This window comes from Esox lucius, chromosome 12, assembly GCF_011004845.1.
Source record: "Esox lucius isolate fEsoLuc1 chromosome 12, fEsoLuc1.pri, whole genome shotgun sequence".
In the NCBI taxonomy this organism is placed as follows: domain Eukaryota; kingdom Metazoa; phylum Chordata; class Actinopteri; order Esociformes; family Esocidae; genus Esox; species Esox lucius.
Window position 1 is genome coordinate 23,604,583 of NC_047580.1, and position 24,849 is coordinate 23,629,431.

The 24,849-nt window shown below is 40.8% G+C and overlaps 1 protein-coding gene across 4 annotated transcripts in view; it reads right to left on the bottom strand.

The window, feature by feature from the left end:
* Positions 1 to 24,849, bottom strand: part of LOC105013720 (synaptotagmin-2) — a 68,403-nt gene that overhangs the window by 36,809 nt on the left and 6,745 nt on the right. The window contains exon 1 of one of the 4 annotated variants that reach the window (XM_034295756.1): positions 7,897 to 7,954. The exons of the other annotated variants lie outside the window; for them this stretch is intronic. The gene's annotated coding sequence lies outside the window, so the exon portion shown is untranslated. Of the gene's footprint in view, positions 1 to 7,896; positions 7,955 to 24,849 lie in introns of those variants that run through there. 4 annotated transcript variants of the gene reach the window in all.

Genomic DNA, 24,849 nt, shown 5'->3' on the forward strand with positions numbered 1-24,849 from the left:
AAGTGCTGGAAAAGGAGTGCAATACCTGTACATACCTGGTCTGTCTGGACTCTGCCTTATTTTCACATTCTCTTGAATAATTTAAATGTGTTATAGGACATTTCAATATTATACCATTACATACATACACATACAGTGCTTTATTTCACTATTTCGTCAATTCAGCGTATGACTGTGTGAATCTGTATGAAAAGACTACATGAAGGAAATCTATCACCCTTTTTTATGAGACGTGATCAGTGTAAAATCACTGATCAAGAAGTGTTGCTAGAGAAACAGTTGAGTTCATTTAGCCCTTACCAAGTTGAGACAAGACATTACATACTATTCCTAGTCATTATGTTAACGTGCAAAGAGAATGGTGGGAAAGAGTGGGAAAGAGTCACCAAAGTAAAATGAAAGCAATTACTCCAGGGAGATTTTAGTAGCAAGTGGATTTTGCACCCCTCAAACCAGACGGTTGAAAAGGATATTTATATATTTCTATCACACTGTGGGAACCATGGATGTCAGATTCCAGGACCGCTATTTAGGAATGAATTCCTAAAAGCTAAAGCATCCCTGTCATACACAAGTTGTTTATGTCAATCCATGCACTGTGGAAATGATGTGTATGCTAGCTAAATGCAGTGTACGACCAGTAAAGGTCAGTGTGGAAATGATGTGTACAACACCTAAATGCAGTGTACGACCAGTAAAGGTCAGTGTGGAAATGATGTGTACAACACCTAAATGCAGTGTACGACCAGTAAAGGTCAGTGTGGAAATGATGTGTACAACACCTAAATGCAGTGTACAACCAGTAAGGGTCAGTGTGGAAATTATGTGTACAACACCTAAATGATGTGTACCACCAGAAACTGTGTGCACATTACTGTAAATCGCCCTGGATTAAAGCATCTTCTAAATGACTAAAATCTGAAATAAAATCAAATTATATTGTACATTAGGATCACCTAGGGCCTATTGCAAGGTTTCCCAATAGTTGCAACTGAAAAAGATCTATCTTAATGAGTAAGTAATCAGTGATATTAACATTTTACAGACCTTGGAGAGTCTTTAATTAAAGGTTTCCCTTTTTCCAACTATTAAACAATTCATTTCCTGATTCGTAGGATTAAATCAGGTGCATATATAGGTGTATAATAAACATCCATACGGACATCTTATCCAGTCTAAATTTGCAGTCTGTTGAGAAATGTTTTGCTTAGTCATCATCATCCTGTGTAGCTCTACCTGTCACAACACCATATAGTCAATCACAGCTGATTCCCTGACTGCTTGCAGCCATCCATTCAACAGCTTGTGTTTGTTTATGCTAGTCAGGGTCATGAAGCATCAAGAACAAGTTAGTGGGATGTCGCAGACTCTAGTCTAATATCCAGATTAACCAACGACTGTACGAGTGAAATCCATACAGAGTCATTTCATGGTGGTGAGGACCGGTCTGCGGTGTGCTGCTGCTGACAGAGTCAGTTTATGGGCCATAAAGGACCATTTGGGACGCCAGGTTCCAATCCAGTGAGTTATGACTGAGCCGTAGTCCTCTTTCTCCTGCAGGCTCACAGTGGTGCCAATGCCTGTGATGTGTCTGAGATGTTTCGGGCTAGCTGGAGGTAGTGACTAATAGAGAGGTGGAAAATAATGCCTAGCATTAGCTCACTGCTCAGCCCAGACTCAAACCTCCTCTGGCTAATGGACTACATTTACAGAAAACAGAGGCTGCAACAGAGTAAACAGACGTACCAGTCAAACGTTTAGACACACTTACCCATTCATTATTCCCATTCAAAATCCTATTTTCCCTAACCTCTGAACCTAACACCAAAAAACCGAATCTAAATCCTAAACCTAACACCTGATTCCAACTCTTCCTCCTCAACCACTAAACCCAATTTGTTATCCTTTCGGGATCTTTTGTACACACATGCACAAATGCGTAAAGCACACTAAAGATAATGTTCACAGCACTAAATAGCGAATATAGCCAAAACTACCACAGATGCAAGAAGGCTAGATTCACCTTGATAACATTAAGGTTATTGTGGGTCCACCAGGTCTTAGCAAAACCAATCCTAAAGTGGCACATCAGTGAGACAATCACTTTAAAGGGGAATTGCTTCCTCATACTGCAACTGAGGATAATTGGATCTTTCCCCCCTATTTGTTGCCTAACGGAAGACAACAACCCAGAGAAAAACAGGCAAGGACATGTCTGAGACTGAGACCACCTTTAATTGGTTATTGGGAACCAGAACAAGTTCACTTGGTTTCTGCTGTTGGTAAACCTCCAGAGTTTTTACCCATCATCTAAAGCTGGACTTCCAGACTCAAAGCAGAGCTACGTAAAGATTCATTGTTATTAAACTGTCAAAACAGGAGTAATGTTTTTCTTTGATCGGCCAGCCAGCATAGTTTTTTTAACGCCAAAATAACAAATGGGCAATCAATACTACGCCGGATCAACCAGGGAACTGAATGAATCATGTATTTCACTGCGTAGTTTTCTATCGTCAAAAGGATTGCTTTTTCTTTTTACAAAGTCTGTAAGGAAAATATAGTGTGGTAACATTCTGATTTACTGCGTGGTGACGGCTGTGTTGTGATTAGTATATGGAGCTGTAATATGTCACACACAACATCACTGACTCAGCAGCCACTGAATGGATTTTACCGTGTAATGACTGAGATCACTCAGCAACTTCATCAAATTCTTTTTCTGACTGAGCACTTACATGGCGAATGGGAACATACAGCACGAGCACCACCGCTTAAGATGTAACTTACCATCAAGCATACAGAGCCTTTCTATTCTTTAACAAGATTACTGTGCAGCAATGAAGATAGACCTTTGAATAACTGGACCCTCAGGATCCCTCATGCTCATCTTAACTAGTCCTCTCTCATTAGCACAAACACACACACCCTGGCAGGTCTCCACAACTTTACTGTTTCCACAGAAACCAGGAGGGGACGATCATACGGGACAGTCTCAGCTTAGAGGACACTTTTGGGCTCTCAGCTGCCCCTGAGCCCTCTGGAGCGTAGCTAGCGTATTATCACAGAGTGTGAGTGTCCGTGTGTGTGTCTGTGTGTGTGTGTGTGTGTGCTTGTCTGTGAGTGTGGGTGAGAGATAGAGTGTGTGTAGTGAAGCTTTGCACGCTGGAGAGATCCGGACCAAATTTAATCCCTCTATTGTGAGGTGGAGAGGGTTGGAGAAGAAAGGGCTGGGGCTGGCTGCCTGTAAAGATCCTGCTGGCACTACTGCAATGCAGGGGTTTAACTTGGAGATACGACATATTACCGTAACATATTACATATTACCGTAACATGCCCTGCAACACACCGTCCTGCCTGGGAACTGGAAGCCTTCGCAGACTCTGCACATCGGCGTTGCACGCAGGAAGGTCACGTAAATGCTTCACGCAATAATTCAACACTGTCTCAGCAGCTCGCTCTGCATGTAGAAAAAAGCCATTTGGCCCAGGCTACATTCATTCACATCGGAAGTCAGTGTTTTTCTGGGTTTATATCTACCGGTGTTGCCCAGTGTCACACCCCAGTGTGCAGGCTAGTACAGGCCACTTTATTTTATGGAGCAGCCTTCTCCAAGAAAATAGTAAGGCAGCAGATAGGCCAGGGAATTGAAGCTTGCAGTGCTGCGAGAAGAAAGTCAACCACTTAGATAACAGCCGACAAAAGAGTTGTAAACAAAGAATGGGAGGGGGCGAGAGAGTGAATAAGAGGAAAGAAAGAGGGATGAATACAAATGATATCGACGGGGGCTTAAGCTCATCTCCCCTATTCCATTATCCATTTCTGTATTTCCAGTTGTCCTTATCGACTTGGTAGGGCACCAATACATTATTTAATGAATAACAAGGGGTATGAAGGATTATTTTATGGAGTTGTCACTCAGCCTTTACTGTGAATTTTCTAATTTTGTGACATTAGTAGTTGTTAATACTGTACAAGAGGGGTACAGTATTTCCTAAACCAGAATGCTTCTATTGGTTTGTTCTGAATTACCTTTGCAAATCTGCACTTACCTCTATACATTTCCCCTCTTATCTAATCAGGTTGAAAACAGGCACATATTGTACAATATGTTAGCTGCTGTGTTAAGGCATAGAGAAACCCAGAGTGGGAGGGAGGCGAAGGGAATGATGGTTGAAGTGGAGGCTAGGCTACATGGCGGACTGCTAACAGTGGCAGTATTTCCCTGTCAGGGGAAACAGGCCTTCATAATGACACTCAGGCTCCAATCTGTAGATTGCTGATGAGGCAGGAGAGAATGATATTCAGAGGAGGCAAAACAGCATACAGTCAATTTGAGCTTATACACTGACTGCTTACAGCATCCCCATTCATGAAGATACTTTGTGCTAACTGACCATATATCGCTAGAACATAGGGCTGTATAACCTCGGATTGGTTCTAACTGACCGTATATCACTAGAACATAGGGCTGTATAACCTCGGATTGGTTCTAACTGACCGTATATCACTAGAACATAGGGCTGTATAACCTCGGATTGGTTCTAACTGACCGTATATCACTAGAACATAGGGCTGTATAACCTCGGATTGGTTCTAACTGACCGTATATCACTAGAACATAGGGCTGTATAACCTCGGATTGGTTCTAACTGACCGTATATCACTAGAACATAGGGTTGTATAACCTCGGATTGGTTCTAACTGACCATATATCACTAGAACATAGGGCTGTATAACCTCGGATTGGTTCTAACTGACCGTACATCACTAGAACATAGGGCTGTATAACCTCGGATTGGTTCTAACTGACCGTATATCACTAGAACATAGGGCTGTATAACCTCAGATTGGTTCTAACTGACCGTATATCACTAGAACATAGGGCTGTATAACCTCAGATTGGTTCTAACTGACCGTATATCACTAGAACATAGGGCTGTATAACCTCAGATTGGTTCTAACTGATCGTATATCACTAGAACATAGGGCTGTATAACCTCAGATTGGTTCTAACTGACCGTATATCACTAGAACAAAGGGGTGTATAACCTTGGATTGGTTCTAACTGACCGTATATCACTAGAACAAAGGGGTGTATAACCTCGGATTGGTTCTAACTGACCGTATATCACTAGAACATAGGGCTGTATAACCTCAGATTGGTTCTAACTGACCGTATATCACTAGAACAAAGGGGTGTATAACCTTGGATTGGTTCTAACTGACGGTATATCACTAGAACAAAGGGGTGTATAACCTTGGATTGGTTCTAACTGACCGTATATAAAACGAGAACATAGGGATGTATAACCTTGGATTGTTTTTTCAGAATCATCAGCTTAGCTTTTGTTAAGATCCAAATATGCAAAGATCTAAATAGATAGCATACGCACTCAGAAATAGAAGGACTGGTGTGTACTTAAAAGGGTACAAATGCTTGTCGCTGGGGGGGTACCCTTTGGTGCCAATCCATTTCTGCACCTTTTTAAATTGTTCCAGAAAATGACCTACACACGTTTTCAATGCTGCAGGATCCAATGCGGCCCCTCCCCTCAGAGGTGAAATGGTTCACATTGGTACTTTCTTTTGTTTTAATTCACTCTGTACCATTACTGTTAGTCAAAAGGTGCTCTTCTGACCCCATTAAGACCAAAACTGTACCTTTGAGGGAACATTCTTGAAAATGTTACCTATAAGTACAGAACTGTTCTTGTTTCATAACTCTGTTTTTGAGTGTGTATCATGACGTGTAATTCTTACTAGATTTCCAAATCATTTTATAGTAGGCAACTTTTCCCTTCCATGGACTGTTCTATGCGCTGTTTCTGAATTTGCCTTCACATATAGCTTTGATCTCTGTCTACGATGAATCATCAGAAACGACTCTATTGAGGAGAATCCCTTAGCCTTGAGCTAAGCCTCTGCTCTCCCATGTCCTTCTAAAATTGGACCACCACCAGTTTATCAGCAAGACCTCAGAGACCACAAAGCCAATACATGGTTCTTGTGCTCTAAAATAAAGGCTCAGTGACTGAATATGTGTTCTAAGTCAGGTCTTAAATTCCAGAAACATACAGCGACTACACAGCCTCCTCTGATGCCGCGTTTTGGTTCAGCAGTTGTATAAAACCGATCATCACCATTGACATCTTTAAACATTTTTCACCGAGCAGCAGGCCATAAATCCTTGGGAGATGAAGGGCGCCAGCGGCAGCCTCTCAGGGTCCATCTAGTCTACCTATCTGGCTGCTTCACTGGGTTGTGTTTATGTAGAGAAATAAGGCTATCCATCACCCAGTGCCAGAGAAACAAACGGCCAGCTCCATACTGGGATAAATGATCACAACATTTTACATTAATTACTCCACTATGTGGTGTCTGCCAACTAATGTACCAGAACCCCCAGCATAGAAAATAATGAAATTGACGATGTTTTAGACAAGAATGCAAATATACGCAATTGTGTTTGTACAATGATTAATTGAGTGATATCGTCTGCTTGATTTCTAAGCTGCAGAGAATCTAACATTCCAGACTCCAACACCATCCAGGTAAACTGAAACCACAGAAAGTGACACCTAACCAACCATGAGACTTATAAATTCCTGTAAAAGTCAAGTCAATGTTAATATCTCAACTTCCCAACCTCTTAGCAATAGAAATCCCATCACAAGTACCAGCTCCTTCTAGGGCCAGAAGATGATTCTAATAGGAACTGATTTTCAAGCACCTGAGTGCTCCGGTCTGTATTCCGCAATATACCTCCACCCACTAGAGGGTCTGTGTTTCTGTCCAGCCTTTTTGTGGAGTGGTCAGTGAGTGCAGGTGTGGGACATAAGACAGACAAGATGTCTGTGGTGAACTGGCGGTCTGCTAAAAGAGATCATTCAACTTCACACACTGTGAAGCAAATCTATGAAACCAATAACAGTAGTCAAAAACACAAAAGTCACCCTCTGTCTCAAAGTCAAGCCAATACGTTAAAACCATCTATTATGCAACCTAAAGGGGTGACCAATTGATTTTGGCATTATGACATGTCTGCCATGTAAACCAGACTGCTTCAGTCCCATTCAAAACCACTACAGCCCTCAGAAAACCACAACAAAAATAATAATGGCATTTCATTTGGAGCCTATTATATTCTGAAATCGGAGGGTTGTTATGTCGATGCAAAAAAAAAAAGCATGTTTCCTTCCAGTGTTACAAAAACAGTTTTAGAGGCTGCTTGAAAGACTGCAATAAACATTTATTCTGTGGTTCTGGTGCGTAGAGAAGGAATTGTATTTTCTGAAAGGTGTACTTTTTGAAGGAGCTGTCGTCAATTTGCTCAGCTCATCAGTCATCTATGGTGTCTGCTAAAACTAAGACTCTGTGTCTCCTGCTGTGATGCAACTGCTTTGACCTGAGAGCATAGCGATAATTAACAGTGAGATCAATTGTAAAGTAGAAGGGAGTCATTTTCAATTAATCTCTCATTACAAACCAAATTAAGCACTGACCTTCCAAACATACCAGCGCAGGGAAGACTAGAGAAAAGGCTGGGACAAGTATTTTAACACACTCAGACATAATTAAAGTGAAAACTGTCATTGTTTTATTTCAAAGGCCTCCGCTGCCATTATATATTTTTTTTCTCTTTTATGTCATTTCACAAATGTAATCTTTTGGCTAGTGATTGGATTCCAGAATTAGATTGGATCCCAGTGAGAATTTAAATTTGGTCGCTTCCACTTTATTGTCATGTCCATGAACTGTTAAAGCAGTATCAAGGGTATTCAGTATGTGTAAATGTCTCTCTAAGGGATATAATATAGCATAATAATGAAACCCATAAAAGAGCAGTGACTGCATGGCGATAACAGTGGCTGGTGATAAGGCCTGCACTGCCATTACCTCAGCAGAGTTTAGTGTTCCGGCATGGATGAATACCCCTTTGAGGTCCTCTCAGACACAAGGCTCCACACTGACAGTCCCGGTTCAATATTTCGTTATATAACAAAACTCCCTTGGTGGTGTCTGAAGTAGAATAGGGCTGTGTCTCTGTTAAATCACACAAATAAATTGTTATTGAGAAGAACATAGTAATTGACAACACCACATTACACAGCTGGTTTCTGTGAAGTGAATGTTAGTCTGCCTAAAAACAGTTACACCTTTGCAGCCATTTGTCTCACACACACTTATAGGTACTCTTCAGGCCTTTTTCCTCTTTCTCTCTCACACATACAACATGCACACAAATAATGCACACACATGCACACACAAACACACACACGTAGACAGGCCAAAGATGTTGAAAGACATTCTTGAGCCAGAAAGAGGTGTATTATCTCGAGGAGTCTTAGCCTTGTAATCTTGCTGCAGCATCAAGTGAAGACAAGACAAATCGATGCCAAGTTCAGAGCTCTGTAGTAATTGTGGAGGTATCAGTTTTCATCAGAGAACTGCTGTAAACTTTACAGTCCAGACTGGATGACCCTTTCAGAAACACATTTGGAAAAGGTAGATTCCTAGATAGCCCAATCTCATCTTTGACATCTCTCATTGTACAAAGTGGTTGCCTTGACAACTCTTGACACATTGTGTTTGTGTCATATCTACAACATAAAAACCTATCTGAGATACTGCTGATAAGAAGGTAGTATATGATGAATTCCAAACCTACTTATCTTCTCAGAGTGAAATCATAGTCACTCATTTAGTGGGGAGCAAAATATATAGTCTACATTTAGTGACATTTTCTTTAATTAAACTTTTTCTAATTCATGGCCCATATTTTTCTTCAAAAATTTTTGAGATCCAACTCAAGATTATGGCCTTGCCTAAGAACAACTCCACAGCAAAGCCAATATTGAGGAGTATCCTTTGATGCATTGCTTGCCAATACATTCTTATCACACAGCTCACCAACCAGGTGAGGTGAATGCATTCCCCTGCCAACATCCACAATTGAGCTTGCAGTAGGCCCCAAACTAACAGAAGAAGTTGCGACAAGGCAGCCCTGTCTGTGTCTAACATAGGCGGAGCAGAGAACATTTTTGCTGGACCCCCAGGGATGCTGCCACTAAGATTTAATCACCTGAACATTTTCCGGTGTATGTCATTGGATAAATTATATTCAGTGTTCTATGGTTGATGGTTGAATATTGTGAAATATGTTGTGTAAGTTGATAATGCAGTACAACTTCTATGGAAAAATCTAGTTTCAACTCAGTAAAAGTACTTCGACTTGTGTTTTTGCACCACCCTTTTATGTCCAAGAATGCCAGATGTCAACATGTTACATGATGTTTTACTGTCCAACATGGGAGGAAATTTTTTGCTTCCAGGCAGAACCCTTTTTGGATCCAGATAGTACTGTTTTTGGTTCCATGTATAATACTAGACTCTATATGTCTGGTCTCTGCCTGGAACAAAGAGTTCAACTTAAAAACCAACACTTTTTCAATAGTGTCCTAGATGTGATGGAACTGGATTTTGACCCGCTTTAGATTAATTCCCATCAGATGGAACCCAAAAGATTTCGACCTGAAAGAAAACAAAGGGCTTCTTCATGGAAACAAAAGGGTTCTGCTTGGAAATAAAAGTGTTTTACCTGAAACTCAAAGCATGTTAATGAAATGGTTCCCCCATTTGGTTGATTGAAGTAGTATTTTTCCAGTGTGCTTGGCTTACCATGAACCTTAGTCATCAGTTCAGTAAAATGAGGATGCCATGAAGCACATTAAGCAAAAACCTGTCCTCTACAATACACTAAAACCTATACATTCAACAGGGAGCTTATCAGGGCAATTCCACAGTGAATTCGAACACAGCTTCATCCTGCCCCTGCTGCCAATCGCCGTGCTGCAGGCTGAGGTCGATGCCCACCTTGGGTGCCCTGGTAAAAAGTTGGTGGGGAGGTTGGAGATATTTCAGAGCCTCGGCAGCGCCTGACCAGCTGTCCAGCGCACTCTCAGTGTGGCATGGTGCAATGCTTAGTGAGGGAAATGTTTTTAAGTTTTGTTTATATTGTCCCTCTGCCATTTTGGTTAATAAAATAGCCTCCATGGCCAAGAACACTAGTATTGTTTCTGTTCCCTGTGTCTCTCCCGGTTACAGTCTGTAATTTGGAGAGGAGACTTTATTTTGCCAGTGTGTGTAAGTGCATTAATCACAGCCATTAGGGCCAAGTCTCAAATAAGGCATTTTAGTCAATTAGGTAATGGCTCTTACAAAGGCTCACAAAGGCAAAAGTGAAGTGATTTGAGTTGTGTTTATGTGTTGACGACTGGGATAGGCATAATCATTTCCGGAAAGATTTTTGTACAGAATGCCTATTGTCATCTTGACACTTTCATCAAGGTTCGTCATGGTCTATAATTGATTCCTCTGTTTTCAATGTCTGCACCCTTTAGCAGTGTAATGATACCTGTAACATCCATAACAATTGTGGATGTGATGGACAGAAACATATCACCTTATTTTCAGAAGCTTGTGCATTCACCAACACTGGGTGTCTGATGGGCCTTAATTAGATTTTTAATACCCTTGCTTCTGAGATCTTTTAGATGTTCTAGTTAAGATTCTTATACTTACAATGATATGCTCAGATGTACTGCCATCAGCAGTGCCCCTTCAAAAACAATAATTTACATTTTGGGATATACACTCAAGAAGAACTAGGCAGACAAATCAGAGGTTTCAGTTCTATTTTGTTCGTCGAATCTGTGAGATATTAAAGTTCAAATGTTTTTGTGCAAATGTAATGATCTTTACGCTGGAAACATTAATCACTTATTCAGTAGAAAAAGTATAGTGGAAACCTGGCAAAAATACAGCACATTGGGCTTCAGTATGCAATGGTAAATCTGTGTACAGCCCACCATCTGCTACCTATCAAAGCTAACGGTTTCTGTGTGCACAGCAGCACTGAGGAAACATTGATCACAGATACACTGTTTAATCCCATTGTAAATCAAAATGCAGTGACCAACACAGGTACCACAAACAAATCTGGTGTCAGCAAACCAAGTCCTGATAAAAAGTCAGAATGAATAATAGGGAATTCAGTTCATTCAGACTTGCTTGGGGTATCCAGAGGGGAATGGCTGGCCAATCCTGGGAGTTTGTACGCTATAGTCCTTTGAGCAAAAGCTTATAGTCCAAAAGCTAATTCAAGCCTTCAGGTATCCAGATAGGTTGACACACAGTGACACGCCATAATGAGACTTCAAGGCACTGGATAGAGTTTACATTTTGAATCCCTGATAAGCACCGCACATACTTATGGGTATTTACTGTGTGTGGTTTGGAAAGGCATTATTTTTTGCCGAAAATAAGCCCCCAGAGGACATATTTGTCTTGTTATCCAAGACCCACCTGTCTCAGATTTCATGAAATATTCAGACTGAATATGCAATGGTAAGTTTTACAGGTCCACAAATTCTGTATCTATCTTGTAGGGTCACTGGGGTCTTATACATAGCTTAGCCCCAAGCCTCTTGCCTTAATTTAGAGGTTCTGCTCTCAGACTATAATACATCAAATCTAGGTCTTTAACACTGCGATGCTTTTAAACTCTGCCTAAAGGCAGTCAAACTCTGTGTTGAATTCATTATGTTATTTGTCAACAACAAAAAAAATCAATGTAAGAATAATATGAGGAGATATTGTTTCCCTGCAGCTGGTGTATAGAGAAAACAGACCATCCGTGTCTAACCAGGTTATAATGAAGAGGAATTGGAAAGCTTGGTAGAAAAGAATGTTCTTGCATGCAGTGACGGCATCATCCCTCTTGCTTTTATTAAACATATTACGTCAAAGGTCTGCAATTAACTAACGCTACTGAAGAAAATGAAAATAATTATAATATATTTAGATAAGGGGAAACCCTGAGCCACCGATTGCACATAAAAAAAAAAAAAAGTGCCATCTCAAATGTTTTATATTGGGTCAAAACGGTACTAGGCAAATATGTATCCAGCACTGTGAAGGACAAGGAATGTGGCTGGAAATCGTAAACCAGGCATGGAAGGTGTACTACACATTTCTTTATTTTCCAAGTCACAAAGACAATTTAAAAACTGCTAGTTTCTAGTTAAACTGCTTTTTTTATCTGCATACAAGCTAGCTAATGCTAAAGCAGCCCATTACATTCAGGAACACTTCTGTAGGCAGCAACTCTTCCAACTGGTAGGGCTTAAGGAAGACTTAGCGACTATTATAATGTCCTGAGATTACTTGGCCCGCAACGGTCCGGAATGGCGTTTCCGGTACTTCTAATTCTAGGCAAGCCATCTGGGATGTCTGGGATAGGCTACTTGAATGAAACATGCCTTATTAACACACACATTTTGACGCAGTCTAATGTGCGATTTTTCAGTTCTGGCACTCATTTCATCCCAAGTCAAGCGCTACCTGAAATGCTTAACATGTCAAAAGAACAGTCAGGGTCTCCTTTCATTAAGTTGGTGATGATGTGCAATGGAGTCTGTCACCTTCAGTTCCGTCAGTAGTCATTCAGGTCGGAAGGATAATGACTCATCTGATGAGAGATCTAATTATTGCCATACAACAATGATGGGATCTCAAGACATTTCTACCTCGGCATCAGAATATGTATAGGCCTTAGGAGCATAATACAGCACAGCTAACAGATACTGCCCTGTATTCCATTTAGGAGTCTTTCAGACATATAATAAACCCTAACATTCTGTCCTCCATTTGTATTCTTCATAGAAGAAGCTCCTGAAGAGAGGACTAGATACTCGATAAGAGCTGCCATAACCTTTCAGCAGCGCGCTGAGAGAAAAGATAAGGAGAAAATGTCAATTCCCTTGGGCAATTCCCAAGTACTTTCAAATTGTGCTGCTTTGCAGCTTTATTGTCCTATGCTTCAGGGAGTTGACATGAATAAGGTAAAACTGAAAGTCAATATGCAGAAGAGAAATGCATAATACATAAAATGTCTACAAAATATTTATGTTGTTAAAATATACAGGTGAGTATTGGGGCTTATTGTATTCATGGCAGAAGAATTCCAGATGGTTGAAACACACGCTCACAAACACAGACAGAGAAAGAGATGAAAAAGGCAATAACACAAAGCACCCAAATTAGAGAGGCCAGTAAAAAGAAAGGACCAGAAGCATCAATATAGCTACCCTATAAATCTGGATTAACTAGACCGAACATGGTGGGATGAAGACAACAAAAACGCCAAACGGCCAGTGAGCAGCCAGAGGTTTCATTACCTAATCAAATTAGTCTGTAACACTTCCCCTCTGTCCTGTAAGGTTTGTGTCATACTATTTCCATCCACCTTGATAAGAAATTAAAGCAGTGCTGCATTTTTTAAAGCCAGAAAGCTGCAGAGAGGATTTAAGTATTCAAGGCTATGCAATAACATAGGGAATGCCTCTAAAATGGCATGATGAAATGCAGTAAAATACACATTTCCCCAATTCACAGTAAAAAAGAAAGAAAAGAAATGATGGTGATGTGAATCTAACAGTAGAAATCTGTTTTTCGGAGGTCACAGAGTCAGGAGACAGTACTTTCAGACAGGACACGCCACATAGGCAGTGAAAGCAATTTGGGAAATTGCACCTACTGTATGTTCTGTGTTGAAATCAACTTTACCCATGTGATTTCAGGCATCACCTTATTCTGACTCAACCATGCAGAAAATTCATCTCACTGGCCATTCCTGCTTTATACAATAAAACGTACAATATATTGTAATGCTCTGTGATCTAAGCAGATGACAAAGCAATGGGAAAAAAATGTGCGACATGAATTACATGGGAGGACCACTCAAGGTTGTTTGTGTTTGGTACCTTGAGTGGCCCTGATACATGCAGCCCTGTTAGAACAGCAAGTGTAAACTCCTATTCAAACAATCACATCAATTCAATCACAATGTGTAATGCCCAGCAATATAACACAGAGACTGAGTTTGCTATAAAGCAGCTGCCTGAATGGCCTTAATTTCATTAAGGAGTGAGACAGCCCTATTGAATAATTTACCTTGCTCTCTTGACTAATGTCCACCAGCATGTCTATACGAGTTCCTATCACCAACCCACAGAGGGATCTGAGAGAAAAATCGATTCCGGCTTTAAACGCTTGTTAGGGATATGTAAGAGTAGAGTAGAGCAAAGAGTCCCTGACACAACTCTTTCTCTACAAATGACAGTCTTGAAGTCTGTGGATTGCCGTTCATAACTTAATCATGACTGCGGTTTCGGCATCCCAAGAGCAGAGGCAAATTTTGCATGTGTACCAATGGCTCAAAATCATATCTAAACCACTGAACATTGTGACTATGCCATGGTAATACTGAATTAACCTTCCACATCCATAAATACCAACCATTATTCTCACCTAAAGAGGTTTTTGTGATTCAAGGGCAACTGGGTATTTCTATTTTCACATAATGTCTGAATGGTTTGAGTAATGTTGAAAGATATTCATGAAAGGTTGAGTCTCTCACTAACACTAATGGGTGTTGTGCGAGGAAGTCCCAGAATCTAGTGTTGATAATTTACATTTCAGCAGATACTCTGACCCAGAGTACTTAGTAGTGAGTGTATACATTTTCTAACTTGTTTCATACTTGCCTCCTTATGAATTGACCTCACAGCCCTGACAGAATAAGTGCCTCACCCTACCATGCTTCCCGGGACCCCATCATACAATATGAAGTTCAGAATCACTCTCACTAAATTAAAAAATGCAGTGCATTTAAAAGAAAATGGTAAAACATTTGAATATAATGCTCAAGACAAAGGGCAGAGCAAGCAGACAGATCGTGAAAAAAAATCTCTTTTAAATATTAAATAGATTTTCCTTAGAGGAGCAATTTTTAAGATTTAAATCACACAAAAGCAGAAAAGGCTATTATATTATATATAACTTTTAATAAGATGTTATTTGAAATGGAGTACTTCCCAAATAGTTTGTTATTGTCATCGCATTCAGTAGATTCTAGGCAGCGACTGGTTGAGGCCCCAACATTTATTTTCTACCTTATTATCATTATCAAAGTCATATTGGCAACATGTTGAACATACCTTCTTTATTGTTGAATGGAACTGCCACTTCCAAAAGTCACTAGCATTGCTGTCCCGTTCAGTAGAGTGAATCAATTAATAAAAAAATTACACTCTGAAGGGCGTTATAAGCAACTGCTAAAGTGAAGCACGAAGCACTTAGCCACTTTGTTCAAGTGTACAGTTTGTTAATCATGATCAATCAAGTGCATTAAATAACCTTCCTTTCTCATTATGCTGCACCTTTCTTTTCTGTCAACTGGGAGGGCCACATATACCTGGATCAGACATTATATTCTGTGTCACAACACTGTCAGAGATTTCTTGGGAAACCAGGAGAGGGTAAACGTCAACATCGCTAATTTGTGATTAGTAGAACTGTTGCATATTGCTATCTTTATCAACATTGGCGTCTTTGTAATCAAAATGTGTGACGTAAGAGGAACGACATGACGGAAATGAAACAGTGTCTTCTTAACCTGTCTGGTGGCCATTCATGACGGTCCTGGTCAGGATTAACGCTTTCTTATTAGCTATTTACCCATGACACAAGTAGTAGCTGCAGCCGCTTAGTTACTACAGTTATGGACACTCACGCTATTTTCCTTCTTCCTTCTTTTTCCTGCCCCGATCACACACATGCAATTCATATTTTAAAAACGTTGCTGACATGGGAATATCTCTCCTTGCGTCCCGCACCCCAGTCTCACTACAAAAACAAATGAAACGAGAATGCTAGCCATGGCTCCCCTAGCTCTGTTGCATGAATCCACCTTCTAATAGTGATGGGTCGTTGTAGGTTAACGTTGGGACCCGGCTCGCATATCAGAGTCGAATCTATTTATTAAAATATTTTTAAATAAAGATACGAATAATCAAACGATTTAAATGAATAGCATTTAAAGAACGAAAAAATAATATAGGCCTAAATGCTCACACACACAAATTTGTTCTGACCGTCTGGTCAGACTACGGTAATTTCCCGTTTATAGCCGCACCGTGTATAAACCGCACCACTGTGCAACTTAGAGAGAGACGTGAAAACACCTTTCATGGTCGCTATTTTGACGTGTATTTCCTAATCACGGACAGAGATGGGAGGTCTAATTATCATTTGTCTTTTGTTTGAAAGAAAGAAATGCATTGAATTACATGCTAATTTCTAGTAGGTAATCAAGGGGTCTTCAAAACAACAAAACAAAAGTGACATTTGGCACAAAATAGGCAAAGTTGTTGTAGTTTAAAAGTACTAAGGCCCGACCACGCAGGCTAAAATCATTCTTCAGTAACAATCATTCCTACCCTAAATAACAACTACATTCACGGACATAATTTGTGCAGGTTGTTGGACACTTATCTCAAGCAGCTGGGAAAAGTGTACAGTGGATCAACAGACTACATTTTGTTTTTGAGTCTACCTAAGGTGTAGTGCTTTTTGTGTAAATAGACAATAGTATTTAGACATAATTTTCTGTTGAAATGCATTAGTTTGGTTCACAACGGCACTTTTTTTGAGCTGTCTATAAGAACTTAAGCTCGAAATGCACTGCACTCCATTTTCTCTTCTGGGTGCTGGTGTCGGTCTTTTTTCACGATTAAAACAAGGTGCTGGGAATGCGTTTGTTCCTGATTAAAAACAAGCGGCTGGTGAATGTATTTGTTCATGATTAGAACTAGATGCTGAAACACGATGAACATTTTTTTATGGGTTATTTGAATATCTGCACCTGATCTTAAAATATTGCTTGGAACAAATGTGAAAAATCCCACACAATAGAACATTGTCTTGTTTTGTTCCCAACTCTAACACGTCTAAGTTTAAGTTCTGAGCAGCAGTCATGACACAAAACAACTATACTAAATGATAAGCTCTATGACTAAGAAATTACTTTTATTAAAATACACAAAGCACGCTTCAATAAGTAACCTTGACCAAAATATCCACCATCACATTCTGTAGGTAGTATAGAGCAGGCACCAAAAACTCATAACAGTCTTTCCTTTTCTTATAAAACCCCTCTCAATTAGATTGTTTGAAGATTATGTAAATAAGGAAAGAGTGATTCAATAAAGTTCTAAGATTGGATGAATTGGAAGCTGGGACCATTAGAGCCTGACAGTCTGAAGTCTGTTGTCAGAACTAGAGAAAGGCAAACACCTCTGCTAGCTGCCCTGACTTGAGCCTAATTGAGAAGCACATGGTGCAAGACAAACTATCACACAGACAGAAAAACAGGTCACTGTTACTCAAAACAAATATCATTCATTATATAACAACAACGTTCACCGAGCAATCCAAAGTTATCAAACTCAGTAAAACATATATTTTTCTATTTGGGACATGAGAGTGCCACAATATGACAGAATAGCAAAATTCATTGATTTGCTTGCAAAAGAAAAGCCTTCTTCAAAACAATATAGTGTGAGTCACAGTTGATGAGTGATGAAGTAACTCACCTCTGTATCTCATTCAAGAATGTTCTCTTCATTTTAGGGTGCCGTCTGCATACTGGTCAGAGACAATTACACAATTTCAAGTGACCTGCCCCACTTTGTATGAATGTAGAATTCTATTTGACTAGGTAAGTTGATTAATTTTCATTAACAGCAATGACCTGGGAGTAATTAGGTTTAACTGCTCATGGACAGAAGGACAGAATGTGACACCGATATAGTAGTTGGGCTGCTCACAACACATTACAGCATACACGTGAATAGTCATCAGTATGAGTAGTAGCCTATCATTTTCTATGTCTATCCCAGTTCATACTCTACAAATCTGTTTAAACACTAAATTGTGCTTCCGAATGAAAAACATGGTGAAAAGCTCAAACAATTCTAAAAAATTAATCCAAAACTATATTATGTCATGATACAAGCTGACATTCCATTAAAATGTCATTTCCATTCTTTCCGTTCTTTCTGCATGCGTGACAAAAGGAGGGATTTGTTATTGTGTTCTGCTTGAGTTTTCCTTCCTGTTATGCTTCTGTGTCTCTGTGAATTCTTATACCAAAGGGGAATGTGACAGACAGACAGGCAGGCCGCAACAATGATGGTGCCTCCAGGATCTGTTCTGTATGCTGTGTCCTTCCCCAGCTCACTGGCTTCCAAAACTCAATGAAATGAAACAACCTTGTAGTTGAACACCCACTCACTCATTAAAGGAGCAATTCCTCTCTCTGGATAACTTTCTTTCTGGCTCTGGCATCTGTGTTCCTTCAGTGAACTCTTATGTTTAGCCGTTCAGCCCAATCAAATAGGTATCCCGGAGGACCTCGATGCCTACTTCCACACAGTACTAGAGCCAGCTGAAGGCAAAATAGAAAAGGACAATGCTTTTAAATTTCAGTTGGTAAGAAAATTTGTTGAGTTTGTTTCCGTCGATACCCTTCTGAAAAGATATTGAATTAGGTCTAATGGCTTTCGTGAACTGGCAAAAACATGACTCCTGGTGTGCTTAATGTAAGATGGGCAGTTTTCTGGCTCAGTAATGCTGGGTAATGGCATCTCTGTTTTTATACTGCAAAGAAAGGCCTCTGGGAATGGAATAAAAAACAGAGCAATAATATCTGTTAATTTTTTCAGATTTTGGTGGACAGAAAGGATGCATTTAAAGAGGCAGTCTGATCCTTTCCTCACTAATTGGTCTTTTAAACAATCACATTAGGTCTTTCCTTATCTTTTAGATATGATTACTAAAAAGACCAATTAGTGGAAAGCATATAAGATTTGGTCTGCCTGTGTACATTTTTTATAATTTTTTATTATTATGATGTATTCATTTGTTTTGATGTTTTCATTTGAGTATTTGTTTTTAATGTTATTGTACTTTCATATATTTATCTTTGTAAAGCACATTGAATTGCTTTGATGTTTGAATAATTGTGCTATATAAATAAACTTGCCTGCTTGCTTGCTTGCAATACCTAGTGTCAACTTTCACTGCTGTAACATTTGTTTTGAGAGTGTACGGATAGCTTTACAATCAAAAGAATGCCTATTGCCTTTGGAAGAAACATCAAGACAGAAAATGCCCTGGAAACCTGAAGTACATTCACTCCCATGCTCCCACACTGTAGCAGCCTACAAATCACCCACAAGGTGCAGGAGAGAGGACTCTGATCATCACCTATGAAGGTGGGCCATGTACCTGGATATTAAGTATATACACACCATCCTGGTGGGGCCACGCTGCACATGGTACCAGCTTAGTCCCACTGCATTTGGTATACAGGGTAATGTCAGCATTGTAATTTAAGTCTGGTCGGGTTACTCTGGAGATTCGGGAAAGTGATTGCAAACATTCCGAGGTCCCCAGCTGTGCTAGGCCAAGTCGAGGGCATTTGAAATGCCTTTGTGTTTTCCCTCCGCCCCCGGGGAGGGAAACAGATCGCAACTCACAAACAGACGTTGGCTGCCAGATTTTTAGATTTTATTTTATAACACGAAGACAAGAAAGAGTGTTTGTTTGTGTTTTTTGAAGTAGCAACAGAAAAAAACAGGGAAAGTAAAAAGAAAAATGTTGTTTCGGAATGTTTTAAAGTTTCATGAAGTCCCACCACACCTACGCACCTGCATATCTTACAGCAGCGAAGCTCACTGAGGATTTCGTGCATTACAGTACACTGGATGAGACGGGCAGAGCCACAGAGAGGCATAGGTGACAGAGGTGGAGCCAGGCAGTGTGATGGCCAGATTCTACATTCCCCCGTTACAACAGAAGACAATGGACAACAAGCTAAGACAGGAAAACATCTAAATCCCTGAAACACACCACAACTTACATGTTGACCAGCATCACACCCGCACAGTCACACACACACACGTGTATATACACAACATACATCCACACATACACACACACTGCTCGTATCGCTTGTGTGAAAGTACAGAGCAAAATGCATGGCTGATCTGGAAGACAGTCTCCTCTGCAGGGATACAGTGGTTATAAATAAACCAGAGAGGAAGCCTTGGTAGCTTTTCTTGTGCACCCCTTGCAGAGAGAGAAAGGGAAGGAGGCTTCATCAAAATTGTCTCATGAATAAGCACATGTCTACTTACATAAGGCTCAGGTCGGCGTCACAATCTTTTTAAGAATATAGTTTTAAGAGGCCAGGATGAGCCTAGAGAAAGGTCCCTACACATCAGAGACACCTATGGTATCATGCCCGAGATAAGAGAATGGAGAAGTGCGGTAGCACAAGATCTGTCAAATTCAAAAGCATTTTAAAGCAAATTGGCTGATTATTAAGAGGCTTAGACAGAGCCCTGCCTAAAAGAAGCCACGTGTTCTGGTATTCAGTATAGTGGAAAGGGATTGGGTTTGAGGGCAGAGGGAACAGATGGGACAGGAACACTGAGTGTAACAGAGCCGAGCAGAACCGGACTGAACAGCTACATGAGTGTGCATTCATTCTCTCTTCCCTTGCCCACCTCACGTCATCCAGTAGTTGTCTTTCTGATTTATTAAGTCTGATAGCAGTAGAAACACACTAGGCCCTGGGTCTTATTTGCATTTGCAGGAAAATATGTCCTCCTTATATTGTGCTCAGAGCTCAGCATGCCTCCTTAACAGAGATTTCACAGAAGAACAGTCTGGCTCCGTTCCAGCAGCATTAATGTCGCTACTGCTCACTATATTCTTCATATCGGAGCTCCGCCTTCAGCTCCACCCCTTTCTCCTCCCCCCTCTGGATTAATTATGCAGCTCAATGCAGCACTCAGAGTCCCGGCTGCAGCTCTGCAATATCACCCCTACCCGTGTTCACCCCTAAACACAACACTACATCCTAGTCCCCCTGTTTCTATCTCATACTCTGTCAATCTCTCGCCTTATCTAATACTCAATCCCTCCCTCTGGCTCTCTCTTCTCTTGCTATCTCTCTCTCTCTTTCTGTATTTCATTTTTCCCTTGCGTCGTGACTACTGCTGGGACGGTCTTTGCTGCAGGAGTACCAATATACACTCAGTGACGACACACAACGCAACCTCACTCACACACACACATGCACATGGTAGCGCTCGTTCCAAGCGTCAGTGTGTGGGTAGCGTAACGTGCCATGTTAGACTTGTGCTAAGACTGATCATTTTACTATCAGGCTATGAGAACAAATCTGTTACAGGCATGTGGAATTTGTCATATACAATAAATGCAATATGTTGTAATGGAAAGTTTACAAAAGCAGCAATAACACACATAAACTACCATATATTACATCTACAATAATTGTCACAATAATCTCCAGTTACCCTTCAGGACATCCATTTAAAGTCCCATCCAAAAGACAGTACCTTACACAGGGCCATGTCTCCTTTACTGTCCTGGGGCACTGGAATTCCAATTTAAGACCAGATGTAAGAATGCCCAACAGTGGCCGTCCAACATCACTTCTAGTGCCATCTGGTCTCCCATCCTGGGACCAACTAGGAATAACCCTGTTCAGCTTCAGAGGCAAGCCCTCACTGATTTAGAATTTGGGGTTGGGGAATTATTTTAGATATTCTTTAAAAAGGTAAGGTTTCACAAGTTTTTTTACTTCAAGGGAAAGCTGGTTCAGCCATGGGGAAGACAGAGAAGAGCCTGAGTGATGTAAGGTCGTATTCTGAAAATATCGTAAATCATAAAACTGTAGGAGCAGGTCACCTCTTTTTGAGGAGAGCGACAGGGTTTAAAAAATAAAAACAACCTGAATAGGACATGAGAAAATAAATAATTTGTTTCTAGCATTGGATAGGCTTATCCAGACGTGATGTGAACGTTCAACCTATATGTGTTCAGCCCTACCTGTTATTTGTGAATCTAAGCTCTGCAGGTAAATAGTGAGCTGTAACGAGAAGCTTAATGTGGTGTGCTGTGTCGGGAAACAAACTTCACAGTTCAAACACTCACCCAGCTAGGCATAGCAGACTCAAGTCCTCATCAAATAGAGCAATATAGAGCAACTGAACAGCAAACCAGTCACTGGAAGAGACAACTCTAAACAAGACCAGATACAAAGTCACAGTCAGTGCTAAGAGTGTAAGATCAACATGGCAGTTATTAAGATAAAATGCAGCTGATGAGATGCTCATGTCTTAGCCATTGCCCAAATTTCAAACCCTAATATCTATCTGAAGATGATTTTAGAACAAAACCAATGAGGCGATAAACCAAGCTAAAATCTCCATTAGCAAGGGCCCTGCAGATGGCACAAGGACCTAAGGCCTTCTTTCATAGGACCATGGAGGCCTGGTTCGATGCAGGGCGGCACTGCCCAGGGAGGGCCAAGCTAACTGAGCATCATCTCACACACGTTTGACCAACGTGATGTGGAAACTTGCTGTGATCTCCAACTCTCCCCAACCTGTCAGGAGTATATGACATGGACTACCTGGCTGAGCTGTACAATTCTGACTATTTATATGTAGCCCTCTGGGGTCTGTGATATCTGAAATAACAAGACAAAAACTGCTGATGCACTACCTAATTTAGAAATTATGCGTTTTATATTTTTCAAGCGTAAGTTGAAAGGCTGACTGGTCCAACTCTTCCTGTAAAAATCGGATGTGAAAACACCTCTCAGGCATCTCTACCATGCTTGTTATGTAGGTTATCATTGTCCTGAATTTGAACCATTTCCTGGACAAGGTATCCCATAATTAGGCTCCATTCAACATGCGTTACTGTCTAGACTGGAAGGTTAACAACAAGGCTTAGTGTAAAAAGAGCTTAATAAACAGGCAAATAAACAGAGCTCACCAGCAAAGCACACGACAGCAGCGGACAAGTCATTCCTAGCCATGTGTTTGTCTCTCCATTGTCATCATTTAAAAACATGACATACGAGTGAGGGTATTATTTGCAAGTGTATTCAGCTGCACAGGGGGTAAGGGACACATTGTGCTCCGATATGGTTAACCTGCAGAATGCTCGCTCATCCAAAGAAATGGTGAGATCCCATGACTGAAAATAACTGGACAAATAAGGCAGAACCGAAAGTGTAGTCAAGATTGCCTCATACAGCTCAGGACGGGCTTCCCGTCACATTCTTGTACTGTCCATTCAACCCAGTGATCCGAACGTTCCAACTGCACGGCTCACATACTCAAAATTCAGCCCAACAGAAAACATATTTTAGTTTAAGTGGAACGGAGCAACATCGGGGACACTGCTTTTTTGGTCGGCGTGCTGTTGGTCAATGTTGCTCCGCTGCAGGGTTCCTCTCAGTGCATGGAACCGGATGGCAAGAAGGCAGCGGGGGCTGGGCACTGCAATGTGCTGCAGTGCTCCAAGCTCTGTAGAGCACACCCACACACTCTCTCTCTCTTTCTCTATCTCTCTCTCTCAAATTCTCCCGCTCCCATATCCCTGTCATACGTGCATTATCAGTCATCCTCCAATCCTTCTCTCCTACTCTTACCTTTTTTCTTATGTCCAATTAATCTCTCCCTTTATATCCCTCCTAATGCTCCCCATAGCCCTATGTTTGCCATTCCTCTTTATATACTATCCTCGTGCTCAGCCTTTTATTTTTTTGTTACTTTTACCTCCCCCTCTTTTACTTGCACGCACACACACACACAGACACACACAGACACAGACACACACACACACACACACACAGAGTGTAGAGTATTCTACACACATGGCTGCGGGGTGTATGATGAAATGCCCTGGCCCTGGTTTTTAGCGCTATACTGCAGCACAGTTCTGTTCTCTCTCTACACCAGTGAATATATCAAGTCACTTCATCCGGCCGAGAACGTTCACCTTCATCATTCGCTGTGTCCTCTGTTCTGCTCTACTGTCTCATTTACTCTTCCTCAGAAACAGAAGAATCACACAATAGCCGGGGAACTTCTCAGTCCTGAACACTCCTTAGGTCCTGCATTTATTACCAATGAGAGCTTAATATTTACTTAATATAAGGTCCCCAGATCCATTCACTGACTCATAGTCTTCGCTCTAGAAGCCATGTCAAATATGATGCATTTATAATAGCGCTTTGAGGATTTTTTATGGCTGACATGCAGAACTAAAAACTCTGCTAACTGTGGTGTCAGGCTGACAGCAGTGTTGGCTCCACTATATCGCCCACGCCATCTGTAGGGGCGCACTAAACACCCTGTGTCACACAATCTGGGACAGGGGTTTGTCACACTGAGAGGAGGAGCGACGACAAGGTTCCTGACAAGCTCTGCAGCTATACCAATCCTTAAGGTGCTTCACTCCTTCAGGTTGTACCTCAGGAATAAAGCAAAATAAATAAATAAATAAAAAAATAACCATGAGCTATTCCCACTTTTTGATGAAGCTTGTTGTTATTACCTTTAAATTACTTAAATCTAAATGAGGAACAAAATAACGTGACAGATCCAATCAACAAATATTCGGACATGCATGATTGATCATTTATTATGTATGTCTTCCCTAGTAGTGATTGGTTAGGCTATTCAGTACATCACTTTTTCACTCGGCAGTCCGTTTCTCTCCTGCTGTTTTGAGTGTTCCTGACTTATAACCTTGTTGACTCCGCCAGCTGTTCAAACCTGATTACAAAATACTCTAATGATTTTGGCCAACAGCTATATAGGCATAATTTGTTTTCAATCAAATTTTTGTTCTCAATGTCTTTCAGTCTTACATAGAGCGAATACAGAGCCACAGCCTGGGGAATCAACTCAGCGTTACCATTGTGTGCCTGGCTTTTCTCAGAAGTGCTATTTGAGTTCCTCTGCATGATGTCTGTAACCAGCTGGGAGTCTTTCCACCTTATCCCCACGATAATATCAAGACGAACAGTCTTCCAGAACGCCATTGAAGTTTCAG